Source organism: Callorhinus ursinus, unplaced genomic scaffold, assembly GCF_003265705.2.
Source record: "Callorhinus ursinus isolate GAN/ISIS: 27379988/994484 unplaced genomic scaffold, GSC_fseal_2.0 scaffold27, whole genome shotgun sequence".
NCBI lineage: Eukaryota > Metazoa > Chordata > Mammalia > Carnivora > Otariidae > Callorhinus > Callorhinus ursinus.
In genome coordinates this window covers 12712998-12730659 of record NW_027397089.1, presented here as the reverse complement: position 1 = coordinate 12730659, position 17662 = coordinate 12712998, and the positions used below count along the sequence as shown (strand labels likewise).

Genomic DNA, 17662 nt, shown 5'->3' with positions numbered 1-17662 from the left:
ACACCCCTCTGAGGTTGGTCACTTCAAAAAAATGTCATGCACCTTCTGAGATCCATCATGGACCCTGAGCAGGAATCCCAGAGGAGGACCATCTGAATGGCAAGGTCAGAGACTGGTAATGCTTGATAATTTCTATTTCTCTCAACTGTGTTCTGCAGGGCGGTCCTTGTGCTCTTCCCACTTTTTCTGAAGATGAGGGACAGTGGGCCTACAGACAAAGTATCAAGATACCAGAGAAGCAACCCAAAGAACAAAACTTCTGGGAATTAAATAATCATGTTTTATGACTCCACAGGAAGTGGCAGAAATGAACATCAACAAAACATACAGAAGAGAAAGCACACCCATGATGGGGAATCCTGAGAGAGCCTACCAGAAATCCACTTTATAACAACACAGACAATCATGGTCCTCAAACGCCATGTTCAGATATGCCCATTATCATGCAATAATCTATAATTATTCCAATAGTTTACATTCAGTCCATACTCTCTGACCCAGCTGTCAGAGCCCCACCCTGATTCTCCCCCTACCTTCAGGTACATCACCTCCTTCCTAACTCAGCTCCTCACATCCTGACTTACCCTTCCTGGGATGAGCCTGGGGCCTGGGTAAGGGACCTGCCCTGCCAGGGACGCACTCCTCACTCCTTTCTGTACAGTCTTGACCCTGCAGCCTCTCTCAGCCCTATTCTACAACCTTTCCCCACCCTGCATCTAGGAAGACTTTCCTAAGCCATCCTGACTGATCTCCATCTCCAACCTTCCTCCCCTTCCCACCAGCACTTATAGCCCATCCTGATGGTCAGTTGAAACTAATTTTCCCTATATGTCAGTCCTGAGTGTGTTCCTTAAATTCCTTTATAGTCTAAAAGCTTCCAGAGGGCAGGACCAGGATCTAAATGCCTCTTCATTCTGGATTCCACAGTCCCGTCTCCAACCCTCCTCACACAGGACAAGGATTTGCTCATAATTGTAGCAAGCAACCAAAAGAGGCATTTAGGACAGAGAAAATGAATACAGAGATGTATTAAATAACTACTATAACTTGAGACTCCTTGAAGAAGTGTTGTGGAAAAAGAGAAAGGACCAAACAGAGGTATAAACAGGACACTAGAACATGCACAGTCATCTATTTCAAGAGTGTCCTGAGGACATTTCCTGATGAGGGACCTGGGTCTGTGAATCTCAGTTTCATTAGCAAACAGTCTCTCCCAAAAGCGGTGCTTGGTCAGGAGAGGTGCTTAAAGAATTGCAGACAGCAGCCAGGGAACATTAAGCCAGCTTGTATGGATTTCATAATTCCCTGGCTCCCCCTTCCCTCCCACCTCCTCCCTGTGTTACTCTCGGTCTCTGAGCTCCTTCCAAACTCTAAAATACAAGTTCCATCCCATGTTTCCTGGAAGAACTCCTGTCAAGTCCAGCAATCCACTCCCTGAAGAACAGGCTGTCTTGCTTTCCCAGCCAGCCCTACCCACTCTGCTTTGTCATTTTTTAAAAATTTATTATTGTTATGTTAATCACCATACATTACATCATTAGTTTTTGATGTAGTGTTCCATGATTCATTGTTTGTGCATAACACCCAGTGCTCCACACAGAATGTGCCCTCTTTAACACCCATCACCAGGCTAACCCATCCTCCCACCCCTCTCCCCTCTAGAACCCTCAGTTTGTTTTTCAGAGTCCATCGTCTTTCCTTCCCCACATTAGGGAAGTTCTCTGCTATAATTTGCTCCAATATACCTTCTGCCCCCCCCCTTTCTTCTTCTTCTGGGATCCTAATTACTCTAATGTTGTTTTGCCTTATTATACGGCTTATCTCTCGAATTTTGTCTTCGTGATCCAGTAGTTGTTTATCTCTCTTTTTCTCAGCTTCTTTATTTTCCACCATTTGGTCTTCTATATCCCCGATTCTCTCTTCTGCCGCATTTATCCTAGCAGTTAGCGCCCTCATTTTTTATTGCACCTCATTAATAGCCTTTTTGATTTCGACTTGGTTAGATTTTAGTTCCTTTATTTCTCCAGAAAGGGTTTCTCTAGTATCTTCCATGCTTTTTTCAAGCCCAGCTAGTATCTTTAAAATCATGATTCTGAACTCTAGGTCCGACATCATACTAATATCCGTATTGAGTAGGTCCCTGGCAGTCAGTACTACCTCTTGTTCTTTTTGTTGAGGTGATTTTTTTCCATCTTGCATTTTGTCCAGTGGAGAATAGATGAATGAGAGAACAAAATGCTAACAGGGTAACAATGTCCCCAGAAAATATACTCTAAACAAATCAGAAAAGACCTGAAGCCAGGGGAAAAGAAAGGGAAAGAAAGAAAAAAGAAAAAGAAAAAAGAAAAGAAAAAGAAAAAGATAAAACAAAAACATAACAAAACAAAAAGAACAGAATATGATCAAATATGATCAGGCTGGTGCATAGATCAGTGAAACACACTAGATTTGGGGTGTATTTTGGTCTGTTAGAAGAAAGTGTCTCCCAAAATTTTAAAGAAAGAAAAACTTATATATGTACAAAAATAAGGGTTAATACAATGAAGGGATGGAATATGACTGTAAAGATGAAAATTATAAAAGATTTTATAGAAGGAATTGATAAGAAGTTCTTTGAAAAAAGAAAGTAGAGGATTTAAAAAAAAAAGAAAAAAAGGGAGAGAATGTGATCAGGCAGGAGATTAGAACAAAGCCATACACTAGAGATTTAGGGTATATTTTGATCTGTTAGAAGAAACTGTATCTCAAAATTTTAAAGAGAGAACAACATATATATATATATATATATATGTATGCCAAAAATAAGGGTAACTTTTTTTTTTTAAAGATTTTATTTATTTATTTGACAGAGATACAGAGAGAGATACAGCGAGAGAGGGAACACAAGCATGGGGAGTGGGAGAGGGAGAAGCAGGCTTCCCGCTGAGCAGGGAGCCCGATGCGGGGCTCGATCCCAGGACTCTGGGATCATGACCTGAGCCAAAGGCAGATGTTTAACGACTGAGCCACCCAGGCGCCCCAATAAGGGTAACTTCTATGAAGGGATAGAATATAACTCTAAAAATGAAAAATAAAAATGTTTTCTAAAAAAGGGATTGATAAGATGTTGGTTGAAAAAGGGAAAAAGAAAAATTAAAAAAATTAACTTTGAAAGACTAAAGAATCATGGTAAAAAAGAGATGAATTCTATGTGCAGTATTCCCCTAGTTCTGGAGTTCTGCCGTTCTCCTTGATCGGTAAACTTGGTCTTGGCTGGCTGTTCTTGCTGATCTTCTGGGGGAGGGGCCTGTTGCCATGGTTCCCAAATGTCTTTGCCGGAGGAGGAATTGCCCTGCCCTTGCCGGACCGGGCTAAGTAATCTGCTCCGGTTTGCTCTCGGGAGCTTTTGTTCCCTGCAAGCTTTCCATTTGGCTTTGGAGGACGAGAGTGAAAATGGCGGCCTCCCAATCTCTGCCACAGAGGAGCCGAGAACTCGGGGCCCCATTCCTCAATGAGCCCCCAGAGAAAAGCAGTCAATCACTCCCGTCTCCCCGGTCTCCAGACGCACTCTGTGCTCACCCGGCCTGTGACCGAGCGTTTCTGTCTCTGGCACCCGACCCTGTGTGGAGTCTCCAAACCCAGCAGATCCCTGCAGTGTGCTCCCGCGCCGCTCCTCCCGGGGGAGGAAGGGGAGTCTCCCCAGATCTACTTGTTGGGTCCCTGTTGGAGGAGCAGTGGCCCGACTGTGCCATGGATCACGGTTTATGGCAAACCCGAGCTGAGAGCCCACGCCTCGGCTCCGTCTGTGCAGCCGGCTTCCCCGCTCTGATACCTGGGAGCTCTGCTGCACTCAGGCACCCCCGGTCTTTCTGTGACACCGAGGGTCCTGAGACCACACTGTCCCACGAGGGTTCCACTCCCCGCTTAGCCACTGCAGCGACGTCCCTCAGCGGAGCCGACCTCTAAAGTTCCGATTTTGTGCTCCGCGGCTCTACCGCTCTCCAGAAGCGGCCGACGGAGGCCCCCTCCCCCGCCGTCTATCCTCCCAAATATCGCCTTGGATTCACTTCTCCGCACGTCCTACCTTCCAGAAAGTGGTTGCTTTTCTGTTCAGAGAGTTGCTGCTATTCTTTTTTTCGATCTCCTGTTGAGTTCGTAGGTTTCAGAATGGTTTGATCCCTGTCTAGCTGAATTCCTGACACCAGACGAAATCCAGGTCTCCTACTCCTCTGCCATCTTGCTCCACGCCCCCTCCTCCTTTGTCTTAGAGGTCATTGTGCTCCGTCCTCTGTCTCTAAGAATGGTACTGCCCTCACTCTGGACCCTTTATTTTCAAAACTTTTTTCCAAGGCAGTAACTTCCACTGGTTTCCATGGTAGGGAGTTAATACTTCTGCCAATCAGGAAGTTGGCCTTGTGTCCTCTCCTGAATAGCTTCAAAGATAGTTTGGATACCAGTTGCTTTGCATGTGTAACCAACACTTCTATCATAGAAACAGTTCAGAATACATAGGCAATGGTAAACAGAATGAAAGCCCCCCATGAACACTGGGGCTGAGTCTCATATTCAAGGGTAAAAAATAGTTCACAAAATCAAATGAAATATGTAATTTTCCCATTTTCTCTCTCTGTTTGTACCTTCTCTAGAAGTCTGTGTCCAAACATTGTCTGTCATTCATTAATTCAGTAAGTAAATTGCTCCCTATTTATTTAGTACTATGGATAAAGCAAAGAAAAAAAAAGTCCCTCCACTCATGTTGCTTACATTCTTGCAGTAAGAAGCAAAAAAAAAAAAACCACATTAGTAATAAGAGTATATATTGTGTTAGATTTGCAATCAGTACTACAGAGAAAAGGAAAGCAACCAAATCTTAGGAGGTTCTCAGAAGGGGTGTTGTGATTTTAAAATGGGTGGTCCAAGACAGATTCCCTTTCACACTGTTGTGCAACCATCACCACCACCCATCTCCAGAATTTGTTCATCTTCCTCAGATGAAACACTGTACCCATTAAACACTAGCTCCCTATCCCTCCCTTCCAGCAGCCCCTGTCAACCACCATTCTGCCTTCTGTCCCTATGAATTTGACTAATTTGAGCAGTAGGGGATGAGATCAGAGAGAAAGCAGGAAGCCAGATCCTTCCCAGAGGGTCTGAGAGTCACTGTGAGGACTTTGGCTCTTACTCTTGGTGAAACTGAGAGTTTCACATGTTGTATACCGATTTTCATGTTCTTTGAACTAACTGTTGGGATCTAAAGAAAGACCTCCTCCAAAGTTTGAAGACAAGGCATGGAGACAATTTGCACAGAGCTCTCAGTAGATGGCTGGTGCTTCTGACAACATAATTAGGGCTGGACAAACTCCGTGCTTCTATCTGTTTCCCTCACTAGATGCCAAAGAAGAGATGCCATATAGCCACCCATGGGACAGTAACATGACACATTGCTTTCACTGAAGCTGTTCACTGTCTAGATTATCTCCAGGCAGGACTCCATCACTTGAAAATGAAATAAAAGTCATTTTAGTATCATCCATTATTTTAGGTTATGCCCACCAGTATTGTGGATAATCAAGAGCTGACATGGAGATCAACAGCGCTTTTTTCTGGAACCTAGTGAAATTAAGGACTGCAAAGACAAGGTTAGGTAAATTCTCAGGAAGGGGACAGGAACCATGTGAATCAGGCAGTCACCAGTGCAGAATTAAATCGATGAATCCAGTCCCAAGCCCCAGATGCCTCAGGAAAAACTGTCAGAAACGTCTGAAATACTCAGAGCTAGAGAGAAATAGACCCTCAAAGGGAAGCCTGAAAACACATTTCTGTGAGGCAAAAAATACCTCTCATAAGCTCACTTCCCCTGGGCAACAGGTATGAAAGCTTCTACATCCAAGTAAGAAGTCCAAGGAGTTATATAGTTTCTCAACAACAAATAATCTGGAGTGAATGGCTGCCCAAACACTGAATATAAATGTTAGAAAACATACACTTATGTGTGTGGAGGGGGTGGTGGGAGGTGGAGAGTAGAGAAGGAGAGACTCATGGGGCTGTCCCTGCTGAGAAAGGAGGAAAGGAGGAAAGACAGAAATCAATTTTCACTAAGGCATCTTAGGATGCAAATGGCAGTTAGGGGAGGGAAAGATATAAAATCTGGAAATCAAAACAACCAATTTATCTCAGCAAGGCAACAGGCCATGGACTCCTAGGTTCTGTGTTTCTTTCCACTAAGGACCACCTTATTCATCCTCCACTCTCAACATAGTATGATCACCACCCACCCCCAGGGTAAAGAGACTCCACCATTTGCCTCACATCATCATCCCCATTTCATTTCCCTTCCTGTGGGCTCTTTATAGAGGTCTTGGGTTACACTTAACCTTTAAACATGTATTGTAAAAAGGGGATTATAATATTGGAGAAGGCTGCTCATTCTCCTGTTATCAAGTAGAATAATAATAGACCTATGTAGCAGTGAAAGTCTTACGTCATTCATCATTCATTCATTTAATAAGTATTAAGCACCTTCTAAATGCAAGTCCTAGTGCTTGATGCTATGTACACAATGGAGAGGAAAAAGATGTATTCCCTGCCTACATGACACTAATTGCATTTAACAATGTTCTTGTATAATATTCCTGCCCAAAATGTGTAACCTGAATCTAATGATAAAATCGATCAATCTAGGTTTATTCCTGGGTATCTTATGATTTTTGAACATCAGTACTCTGAAAACTATAGGACACTTATGAAGGAAATTGAAGAGGACACAAAGAAATGGAAAAACAGTCCATGTTCATGGATTAGAAGAACAAACATTGTTAAAATGTCTATGCTGGGGCACCTGGGTGGCTCAGTCGGTTAAGCATCTGCCTTCAGCTCAGGTCATGATCCCAGGGTCCTGGGATCTAGCCCTGCATCGGGCTCCCTGCTCAGCGGGAAGCCTGCTTCTCCCTCTCCTACTCCCTCTGCTTGTGTTCCCTCTCTTGCTATGTCTCTCTCTGTCAAATAAATAAATAAATAAAATCTTAAAAAAAAAAATAAAATGTCTATGCTCCCCAGAGCAATCTACACATTTAATCCAATCCCTATCAACATGCCACCAGCATTTTTTCACAGAGCTAGAACAAAGGATCCTAAAATTTGTATGGAACCACAAAAGACCCGAAGAGCTAAAGTAGTCTTGAAAAAGAAAAGTAAACCTGGAGGCGTCATAATTCTGGATTTCAAGCTATATTACAAAGCCATAGTCACCAAGAGAGTATGGTACTGGTATAAAAACAGACACCTAGATCAGTGGAACAGAATAGAAAACCCAGACATGGACCTACAACTCTATGGTCAAATAATCTTCAACAAAGCAGGAGGGAATATCCAATGGAAAAAAAGGCAGTCTTTTCCACAAATGGTGTTGGGAATACTGGACAGCAACATGCAGAAGAATGAAACTGGACAACTTTCTTACTGCATACACAAAAATAAAGCCAAAATGGATGAAATACCTAAATGTGAGAGAGGAAACCATCAAAATTCTACAGAGCAACACAGGCAGCAACCTCTTTGACCTCAGGCATACCACCTTCTTACAGACACGTCTCCAGAGGCAAGGAATAAAAAGCAAAAATGAATTATTAGGACTTAATCAAGATGAAAAGCTTCTGCACAGCAAAGGAAACAATCAACAAAACTAAAAGACAACTTGCAGAATGGGAGAAGGTATTTGCAAAGGACATATCTGATAAAGGTTTAGTATCCAAAATCTGAAATCACACTTAGCACCCCCCAAAAAATTAATCCAGTCAAGAAATGGGCAAAAATTTTTCCAAAGAAGACATCCAAATGGTTAAGAGACACATGAAAAGATGATCAACACCACTCATCATCAGGGTAATAAAAATCAAATCCACAATGAGATACCACCTCACACTCATCAGAATGGCTAAAATTAACAAGTCAGGAAAGACAGATTTGGCGAGGATGTGGAGAAAGGGGAACCCTCCTACACTGTTGTTGGGAACGCAAACTGGTGTAGCCACTATGGAGAACAATATGGAGGTTCCTCAAAAAGTTAAAAACAGAACTACCCTTCAATCCAGCAATGGAACTACTAGGTATTTCCGGAAGAATACAAAAATACTGATTTGAAGAGGAACATGCACCCCAATGGTTATAGCAGCATTATCAACAATAGCCAAATTATGGAAACAGCCCAAATGTTCATCAATAAATAAAGAAGATGTTCACCACGACCAAGTGGGATTTATCCCTGGGCTGCAAGGCTGGTTCAACATCCGCAAATCAATCAACGTGATACAATACATTAACAAAAGAAAGAACAAGAATCATATGATCCTCTCAATAGATGCAGAAAAAGCATTTGACAAGGTACAGCATCCTTTCTTGATCAAAACTCTTCAGAGTATAGGGATAGAGGGTACATACCTCAATATCATAAAAGCCATCTACGAAAAACCTATAGCGAATATCATTCTCAATGGGGAAAAGCTGAGAGCTTTTCCCCTAAGGTCAGGAACGCGGCAGGGATGTCCACTATCACCACTGCTATTCAACATAGTATTAGAAGTCCTAGCCACAGCAATCAGACAACAAAAAGAAATCAAAGGCATCCAAATCGGCAAAGAGGAAGTCAAAGTCTCACTCTTTGCAGGTGATATGATACTTTATGTGGAAAACCCAAAAGACTCCACCCCAAAACTGCTAGAACTCATACAGGAATTCAGTCAAGTAGCAGGCTATAAAATCAATGCACAGAAATCAGCATTCCTATACACCAACAACAAGACAGAAGAGAGACAAATCAAGGAGTCGATCCCATTCACAATTGCACCCAAATCCATAAGATACCTAGGAATAAATTTAACCAAAGAGGCAAAGGATCTGTACTCAGAAAACTAAAAAATACTCAGGAAAGAAATTGAAGAAGACACAAAGAAATGGAAAAACGTTCCATGCTCATGGATTGGAAGAACCAACATTGTGAAGATGTCAATGCTACCTAGAGCAATCTACACATTCAATGCAATCCCCATCAAAATACCATCCACTTTTTTCAAAGAAATGGAACAAATAATCCTAAAATTTGTATGGAACCAGAAGAGACCCAGAATAGCCAGAGGAATATTGAAAAAGAAAAGCAAAGCTGGCGGCATCACAATTCCGGACTTCCAGCTCTATTACAAAGCTGTCATCATCAAGACAGTATGGTACTAGCACAAAAACAGACACATCGATCAATGGAACAGAATCGAGAGCCCAGAAATGGACCCTCAACTCTATGGTCAACTTATCTTTGACAAAGCAGGAAAGAATGTCCAGTGGAAAAAAGACAGTCTCTTCAACAAATGGTGTTGGGAAAATTGGACAGCCACATGCAGAAGAATGAAACTGGACCATTTCTTTACAACACACACAAAAATAGACTCCAAATGGTTGAAAGACCTAAACGTGAGAGAGGAGTCCATCCAAATCCTAAAGGAGAACACAGGTAGCAACCTCTTCGACCTCAGCCGCAGCAACTTCTTCCTAGAAACATCACCAAAGGCACAGGAAGCCAGGGCAAAAATGAACTATTGGGATTTCATCAAGATAAAAAGCTTTTGCACAGCAAAAGAAACAGTCAAGAAAACCAAAAGGCAACCGACAGAATGGGAGAAAATATTTGCAAATGACATATCAGATAAAGGGCTAGTATCCAAAATCTATAAAGAACTTATCAAACTCAACACCCAAAGAACAAATAATCCAATCAAGAAATGGGCAGAAGACATGAACAGACATTTTTCCAAAGAAGACATTCAAATGGCCAACAGGCACATGAAAAAGTGCTCCACATCGCTCGGCATCAGGGAAATCCAAATCAAAACCTCAATGAGATACCACCTCACACCCGTCAGAATAGCTAAAATTAACAAGTCAGGAAACGACAGATGTTGGCGGGGATGTGGAGAAAGGGGAACCCTCCTACACTGTTGGTGGGAATGCAAGCTGGTGCAACCCCTCTGGAAAACAGTATGGAGGTTCCTCAAACAGTTGAAATTAGAGCTATCATACGATCCAGCAATTGCACTACTGGGTATTTACCCCAAAGATACAAATGTAGGGATCTGAAGGGGTACGTGCACCCCAATGTTTATAGCAGCAATGTCCACAATAACCAAACTGTGGAAAGAGCCAAGATGTCCATCGACAGATGAATGGATAAAGAAGAAGTGGTATATATACACAATGGAATATTATGCAGCCATCAAAAGGAATAAGATCTTGCCATTTGCAACGACGTGGATGGAACTGGAGGGTGTTATGCTGAGTGAAATAAGTCAATCAGAGAAAGACATGTATCATATGACCTCACTGATATGAGGAATTCTTAATCTCAGGAACAAACTGAGGGTTGCTGGAGTGGTCGGGGGTGGGAGGGATGGGGTGGCTGTGTGATAGACATTGGGGAAGATATGTGCTACGGTGAGCGCTGTGAATTGTGCAAGACTGTTGAATCACAGATCTGTACTTCTGAAACAAATAACGCAACATATTTTAAGAAAAAAAAAAAGAAGAAGATAGCAGGAGAGGAAGAATGAAGGGGAGTAAGTCAGAGGGGGAGACGAACCAGGCGAGATGATGGACTCTGAAAAACAAACTGAGGTTTCTAGAGGGGAGGAGGGTAGGGGGATGGGTTAGCCTGGTGATGGGTATTAAAGAGGGCACATTCTGCATGGAGCACTGGGTGTTATGAACAAACAATGAATCATGGAACACTACACCAAAACAAATTATGTAATATATGGTGATTAACATAACAATAAAAAATTTAAAAAAAAGATGTGGTGTGTGTGTATATATATATATATATATATATATATGTATACACTGGAATATTATGCATCCATCAAAAAACCCGAAATCTTGCCATTTGCAACAATGTGGTTGGAACTGGAGGGTATTATGCTGAGCGAAATAAGTCAATCACAGAAAGACATGTATCATATGACCTCACTGATATGAGGAGTTCTTAATCTCAGGAAATAAACTGAGGGTTGCTGGAGTGGTGGGGGGTGAGAGGGGTGGGGTGGCTGGGTGATAGACACTGGGGAGGGTATGTGCTATGGTGAGCGCGGTGAATTGTGTAAGACTGATGAGTCACAGACCTATGCCTTTGAAACAAATAATACATTATATGTTAAAAAAAAAAAAGAAGATAGCAGGAAGGGAAAAATGAAGTGGGGGAATCGGAGCAGGAGACGAACCATGAGAGACTATGGACTCTGAGAAACAAACTGAGGGTTCTAGAGGGGAGGGTGGTGGGGGGATGAGTTAGCCTGGTGATGGGTACGTATTGAATGGGGCACTGGGTGTTATATGCAAACAATGAATCATGGAACACTACATCAAAAACTAATGATGTAATGTATGGTGATTAACATAACATAACAAAATAAAAAAATACACATAGTATTATAAGTAAAAATAAATAAATAAATAAATAAATAAATAAATAAATAAAGATGTGTGTGTGTGCGTGTGTGTGTGTGTGTGTGTGTATACTGGAATAATACTCCAACATCAAAAAGAATGAAATCTTACCATTAGCAACGATGTGGATGGAACTAGAGAGTATTATGCTAAGCGAAATAAGTCAGTCACGGAAAGACAAATACCATATGATTTCACTCATATGTGGGATTTAACAAACAAAACAGATGAACATAGGGGAAGGGAAGGAAAAATAATATAAGATGAAAAGAGAGAGAGAGGCAAACCATAAGAGACTTTAAAAAAATTTTTATTGTTATGTTAATCACCATACATTACATCATTAGTTCCATGATTCATTGTTTGTGTATAAGAGACTCTTAATGAGAGAGAACAAACCGCTGGAGGGTGGTGGGTGGGGGATGGGCTAAATGGATGACTGGTTTTAAGTAGAGGGCTCTTGTTGTGATGATCACTGGGTATTAGAGGTAAGTGATGAATCACTAGATTCTACACCTGAAACCAATTTTACCATATGTCTTAACTAACTAGAATTTAAATAAAAAGCTTGAAATTAAAAAATGACCTGTCTACAAAACAATTTTCCACAGAACGTTGACTTTCTATAATACAATGACCTATGCTATTCAAAACTGTCAATGTCAGGAATGTCAGGTTGAGGAACTGTTGCGGATTAAAGGAGCACAAAGAGACCTGACCATGAGATGCAGTGCAGAGCCCTGGATTGCACCTGGATCAGGGAAAGATATTTTTCTATAAAAAATTGAGTAATTAGTAAACTTTGCATATGGATCATATTTCATACACACAAACACACACATATTGGAGGGAGCAAGCAAATATGACAAAATATTAACAACTGTTCAATCTCATTGAAAGATAAAGGGGTATTAATGCTACCATTCTTACAACTTCTGTAGGTTTGATCTTTGTCACCCTGAAAACGTAGGAGGAAAACAATGTCCCAGTACTAAAGGTTATGGTTTCTTGTTCCCTAAATGTCTTTTATAAACAAGCTTGCCATCACTTTTGGTTAGAACCAAATCCCACCCAGAATAATCTAGCTCCAAATCAGGAATATTAGATCAGAGGAGTGGGTAGGAAGATAGAATTCCCTTGGCTTTGATTTACAACCAAATTTGTCAGCAAGCAAAAATTCCTGGAAAGAAGGTACAACATTGGTTCATGTTAGTATGCTTATAAAAACTCTATCATCTTATTGTTATTTTGTTGGACTAACACAAACTAATACACCGGGGACCAAGGCTTGAACTCTAGAGGCATTGCGGAGCATGTGCAGAGGCTGGAGGCAGAGAAAAATGGTATCTGGCAAATAGGGATATCAAGGTATATGTGCAACATTTAGGGCTACATGGAGAGAGGGGTGAAAGAGAACCAGAATTTGTTGAGTTGCAAATAATACACAGATGTTATTTCATTTAACCCCCATAACAACCCAATGACATGAGCATTATTATTCCACTTCACAGACTGAGAGGTTAGACAACTGTCCCAAGCTCATAGAGCCAGTAAAAAAGAGCTGGAATTTGATCTTGGTTCTTTGTCACTTGGAAGACCATGTTCTTGCTCCTGCAGCACCCTATCTCCACAAAGAGTCAGACTGCCGGGCATGCTAATAAAGGAGTATTTGAGTCAGTTCTTCTCTTTGTGACCAGGTCACCTTCTGCTGATGTCTTCCCTTTCCTCCCGAATACATAGTGATAGGCTGGAGCTAGAAGTATTGGGACCATTAAATCTGAAAGCTCCATCTAAACCGTGTCCTGATAAAATCCAAAACTAATCTGGGGCCAAAATGTCTCCAGACCATCCTTTTAGATGCCAAGAAAGATTCCAACGCATCCCCATAGCTATTCCAATAGTCCCCAGATACAATTTTACAGCTAATTGTTAATTCCTGCCCAAAACTTTAGCCCATTTCCTTTTGCTTGGCTTTTAGTGGAAATAAAGGATAATAGATCTCTAGATGCCAAATAGAAGACACCCTCTTTGGACTAAAATGGGCATTTGTGTTCCCCACTGTGACCCATGCATGTGACTAGCCCTGAGCACACACAGCACCTAGAGCATTGTTAATATTTATTGATCATTCATAGAAATAATCACAAAGACCAATGGACATCAGGCATCATTATAGACCTCCTTGTTTCTTTTTGGATCACCTCACTATATTTTTTTAAGTTATTAATAAATATGGACTTGACATAAGGAATAATGGGCATTGTGAAAATGCTATTAGTATAGGAGGATCTACAGAGAAGATAAGGGATTGCCTTTCTATTTTGGTTTCAAAACAAAGAAAATCCCAATTATGTCCAGAAACAAGGTGATTAACAAAGCAGTCTCTAATGGCTTTATTTGGGGTAATTACATAAAAGTTTTAAATAAATCTAAGGAATTCCAATGGAAATCATTGGATTCAGATCTTTGCAATTCAATTCAATGGGCATGAAGTCACATAGACACCTAGCACCTTGTCCATACTCCCTCTACCTAGTAGGTTCCTATGGTTTGCAAATACTGCATACCTAGGACCTGCCTCCTGCCATACCCCTTTGTCCACCCTCCTGGTTCATAAAATTGGTAACTCTAACAACCAGATACTCTCATCTCTCACTCAGAATGACCCAACAGCCGTATGAGAGTGCTGCCCTTCCCTGAAATAGGATAAAGCCCTAAATCACATTCTTCCTGACTACTACATTGCACCACATAACTAAAGTTTGAGTACTTTCTACTGTCCTTTTGGAAAATGACACTTTCCTCAAGTCTTAAAAAGACACACACACACACACACTCCCAAACACATCTACAGCTTCCTGCTCTCTATCAAATCCAAACTTCTGAGATTATATTTCTAATTCTTTCTTTTAACTATTTTTATCACTTTCCTACTTTTAACCTTTTCTGTGGCTCCTGCTTGAACAGGACAAATCTTTCCCCACAAATGCACATCTTGCTGGCATTAACATCAGCCCTCACACAGACTGTCCCTCTCTGCCTTAAAAACACTATTTCCAAACCCTGTTCAATATGACTCCACTTCCAGAATTGGCTTGGTCACGCTTACAGATAGATATCGGATCTCTCCAGTATGCTCCACTTGCCCCCTGCTCTCCTCTCATTAATGTCCCGTGGCAGAACTCAGGGCCTAGAACTATGCCCTGGGAGAAATCCCAGTTAGGGAAGAGGGTTGGAGTAGTAGGTGGTGAGGTGGAGCCCAGGAGTAGAGCTTCTGCCTGATGATGCTTCCAGCTTGCTTTTCATTCCCCAGCTAGAGCCTGAGGTACAAAGAGTTAACTGGCCACAGCCAAGGAAGTACCCCCAGGCTCTACAGCCCAGTCTGGATGTCTGAGATCGGACACAAGAACCAAGGTCAAAGTCTCTTTCACCACAACAAAGTGAAAGTACAAAGGAAGTATCACAAGTCAGCTGAGACAAAATGCATTATCTTTGGCATTTATGATATGCTCCAGTTCATGATCTTGATGTATGACAACTGAACAGACAGACAATGCAGAGTTTTCTTACTTCTTTCTTGCTTTACTTTATTTGGAAAACAAGTCACCTAATGCTTTGGCATCAGGCAGCAGGACATGATACTCAAACTGCAACAACTACATGTAAGTCTAGCCTGCAAAAGGGAGGAGTGAGACAATAGTCAGAGGATTGACTGGTGTGTAGAACAGGATTTCACTTGTTTCAGGAGGATAAGGAAGTATCCTTATAGTGTAAGCTCCCAGAGAAAAGGTATTTCTGTATTCGCTGCCATTCTTCCTGTACTACCTGTAAATAACTACACAGATGTGTTCAGTATACTTTGGATTGGGTCTAAACAGAGAAATGGGATGGTCCCTCAAGTAGAAACCACCAAAAGTTTCTAAGTGAGAAAGACTAGATTTCGTTTATTAAAGATCAGATTTGAACTAAGTATAAATGAATACAAATGCAAATTCCAAATTAGAAAATTCAGGGAGTACAGTGATTCTCTGTGCAAAAGAACTCAAGCAAAAGCAACATTTTTCTTCCCCCTAAGTTATCAACACCACCCACTATTACCCTCAAATCATCATGCACTCCGTTACACACAGTGCAAGACAATGTTGGTATATACAGAATTCTCCTCTCTGGGAACTTATAATTTAGTGCATTTCATGAACACCTCCCCACCTGCCAAAATAAGTAAAAGATAGATGAACTATGAACCAGGAAAGATATTCCTAAGGAAGAAATGAACAGTCAAGGCAAGGGCATGTCAAGCTCCCACATGGCCTACTAGCTGATGAAAGGTAAGAGTTGTAAGGACCCCATTTTCCAGTGTTGGCAAAACTAGTGAGAATCTTCTATGCACTGTGGGTCAGCTTGAGAAGGCTGCATGGCAGAGGCGGGAATTACCTCATCTTGGCATTGTGTATAAATGTTTCCCAGGAAAACATCAGTTCAAGCTACATCTTCAGCTTGGCCATGATCCAATAAATAGAGCCTCTTTAGGCCTTCCTTCCATGACCCCCACCAAAAACACAAAACAAACTCCACCACACCTTGTGCCAGTAAATCCAGTTTGCCCAATTAGACAGATCCAGGTAAATATTTGCTACAGATATTAATACAGATCAAGATACTAAGATATAATAATAATAATGATAATAATAATAATTCTCAGTCCTGGTCTGTGCAGAAAAAGAAGGGAAAAACCATTGCAGTAATAATAAATGTATAATTTGTCTCCTAGGAAAAGAAAAGTAAAGGTCAGATAACTTCCCAGAAAGGCTGGAAAAAAGCTGAAGCAAATTCATCTCATGCTAAAGAAAATAAATATCCCCACTTATCTCCCAGGAGTCTTCTGAGAACAACCTCAACAAATGAATCATTTACCAGGCATCCTCCCACCTATGAGCTTACTTTGTACTGTATTCTGTTTGCATGTTACATGGAAGAAGCCTTTGTCTCTGTTTCTAAAATAAAAACTCCTTAGGTTAAAACCTCCATGAGGCTAGAAACCCAAATTCTGCAAGTAATATTTACTAGGTGCAACCAAGACTTGAACTTGAAAGCATGGCAGCCTCAGACTGCCTGCTCATTAAACCAAGAGGAAACACATCCACCTCCTCCAACTCACCTACCTACCCTACCAGCCCCAGCACTATAGCTCCCAAAACCTATCCCAATCTGGCAGAGGCTGAATTCCAAGTCAGTGAAAACCCATCCTGATGCAGATTAACACACACCAGACCAACTGTATGTAGACAAAATCCATCCACCCAAATGAAGCCCAAAATCTATGTAGACATAGACCAAAACATTTTGCTTCCTTCCCACAAAATATATGCAGTCCCTGCTACATGCACATACTATACTAGTATCATTGCATCACTTTTTGGGTAAACAATCAGATAGCCAGACCTTCTCTAGAGGCTGTATAGACTCCATATTATCTAGTATCATTCTGGGATAGTTGTCTTTTCCTAGTGCCTCTGGGATAACTACAGAGAAGACAGAGTGAAATGCAATGTTTCTCAACATGACTTCACACATTTACAGGTTTAGATTCAGTCAGAATCCAGTGTTGGAAATTCTTAACATCTCTGTCACTCCAAAACAAGATGATCACTTGACAAATTAGAAAAGCCTGAGCTTCTGCTTCTAGAGGTCTTCAGAACCAAATGGGCTACCATGAAGAATCAGAATGAGATTTTCCAAACAGGAAGCAGAAATAGAGCTGAGAAAGCCAGGAAGTTTGTGCAATTAAGGGATTAGAAAATGATGGGGTACACTGATACCAACAGTGAAAATCACTTTCTTTTCTACTTCTCCCTATGATTCTCCACTCCATTTTCTCAATTCTGAATTCTGCCAACACAGAACAACTAATAAAAGTCCTCAGGAGAAAGCAGTAGAAGAAAATGCATCTGCCCGTCCACCTCATTTTCCAAACTACAACTATAATGTAGGGGAGCACTGATCCACAGTCACTTTTTCCAAGAAACCTTGCTGAACAGCTTTGTTTTCCCCCCAAATCCTTCCTTTCCTTGTAAGCACAGAATCTAGAAATCCATCCACTGGTCCCATCCATAATTTTCCTCTGTTTCCATTTTAGGCTAACAGTTGTGAGGGGTCAGAGCCCATGGTTCCTTCCTCCACGTACCTCCTCCCAATACAC

At 41.3% G+C, this 17662-nt stretch overlaps 1 pseudogene; it reads right to left on the bottom strand.

Annotated features, from left to right (window-relative positions):
- Nucleotides 1-17662, bottom strand: part of LOC112830060 (cationic amino acid transporter 3 pseudogene) — a 110038-nt pseudogene that overhangs the window by 9016 nt on the left and 83360 nt on the right.